The sequence below is a fragment of the Scaptodrosophila lebanonensis genome, unplaced genomic scaffold (assembly GCF_003285725.1).
Source record: "Scaptodrosophila lebanonensis strain 11010-0011.00,11010-0021.00 unplaced genomic scaffold, SlebRS2 tig00001415-arrow-pilon, whole genome shotgun sequence".
NCBI classification, from domain to species: domain Eukaryota; kingdom Metazoa; phylum Arthropoda; class Insecta; order Diptera; family Drosophilidae; genus Scaptodrosophila; species Scaptodrosophila lebanonensis.
This window is the reverse complement of record NW_022060742.1, coordinates 1672973-1674588: the sequence shown is the minus strand read 5'-3', so window position 1 is coordinate 1674588 and position 1616 is coordinate 1672973. Positions and strand designations below refer to the sequence as shown.

The 1616-nt window shown below is 30.9% G+C and overlaps 1 long non-coding RNA gene across 1 annotated transcript; it reads left to right on the top strand.

Moving 5' to 3' along the window:
* The first annotated feature begins 390 nt into the window (after nucleotides 1-390).
* LOC115633009 lies at nucleotides 391-720 on the top strand. Its single transcript, XR_003996314.1, has 2 exons — nucleotides 391-422; nucleotides 509-720. It is a non-coding gene; the product is annotated as an uncharacterized LOC115633009 (long non-coding RNA).
* The last annotated feature ends 896 nt before the right edge of the window (nucleotides 721-1616 follow it).

Sequence of the window (1616 nt, the reverse complement as noted above, 5' to 3'; positions counted from 1 at the left end):
GTAGGATCTAAGTGCGGTCGGAGTGCCTGATTATCTCCTACGATTGGAAAGTGTATGGAACATCTACCAAATGTAGAAGCACAGAGAAGGGGTTCGTTTGGTACAACGAACGACCAAGAACTCCCCGCAGTAGACTGGCCAAACCCCTTTCAGACTTTGATAACCCATAACAATATTTTGCGGAATCTAAAGCAAGAAAACAACATTTTGCTAAAAGTGAATTTATGCTTGTACTTCTTCCAAACGTTAAAATGTGTTGAGTTTTACAAAAAAAAATTTCACACTGGCTCTGCCCAATTAGTTTCATTCGCAAATTGATTCGTTTCGAGTTGGCAACAAATGAAATCTTAGCTTGGTGCATTGGAAGTATTAGTTTACTTTTTGAAGTTCTCTACTCTACATCTCTTTTTTGACTTTATAAGGTTGGCGGTTGTTTTTAATATTTGTCAGAATTACTGACCAACTATATGCTAATGCTATTGCTTTGTATTTTCTATTTTGAAATCAGCACAGTAAGATGCACTTTCCGGCGATTATATTAGTTCTTGGATATTTAGCAGTCCCAATTCCAACAAAGCCTAGTCCTTTATTGGGAAAGTAAATACATCTCTACCGCTTTTATTTTACATTTTTAGTAATGTAACAAAAATCAAGTAAATGTTTTTAATGTAAACTCTATCGCAAAAAATTAAAATAAATATATAAATATACATATATGTATGTTATTAGACTTTGAATTTCGCCCAATTAAATAAAAACTTAGAATATTGTAAAGTGTCACAGAAATGGCATTCTAACAAAATGTTTACCACCAATAAATAATAAAATAATTAAAATATGGTAGACTCGAATATTATTCTTCATTCTTCATGGTTCTTCTCCCAAACACTTCTTGTTTCATAAAACTACATTAACATTAATTCCATTTCGTGTTCGAGTTGGATTCGTTTGGGTTGAAATGAAACAAAGTTTATAGTTTTCTTCTTTGCATGTTCTTTTTGCAAACACAAAATTGAGACTGAATGGTCATTCAATATTTTAATAATTTTATTGTTTAAATCAATTTAGCATAACTTCATTTTCAGTTGCGACACTTTTTAAATACACAAAATGTACATACACACATACATATGTGCATATGTAAGTGGAGAAAATATGAAATCCAACTGGTATACACTGTTATACACTGTCATACAAGTACACAATTAAAACTAATTAGAAACGCAAATAATTAATGCTTACCTACACATACATACATACATATGTACAAAAGATGGATGCATTTTTTATATGTATGTATATTTAGAATTTATTGTAATTAGACATGAAGCAAATTACAAATCACATTCACAACACTAAAAAAAAGAAACAAAAAACACACACACCCAGACTGAGGCGACAATGCGATTTCTAAAGAACGACTAAAAATTATTTCTATACATCGACCGTTTTAACTATTATTAATTCATTTAAATTAAGAATTAAAACATTTATAAAATTTATATTTTTTAGCGAGGCCAAACACACCCGACGCGGCCTAACAACTCAAAACAATAAATGATCTTCCTTATTACACACACCCTCTTTCTTGTGAGTGTGGCTCTCTTATAAGAAGA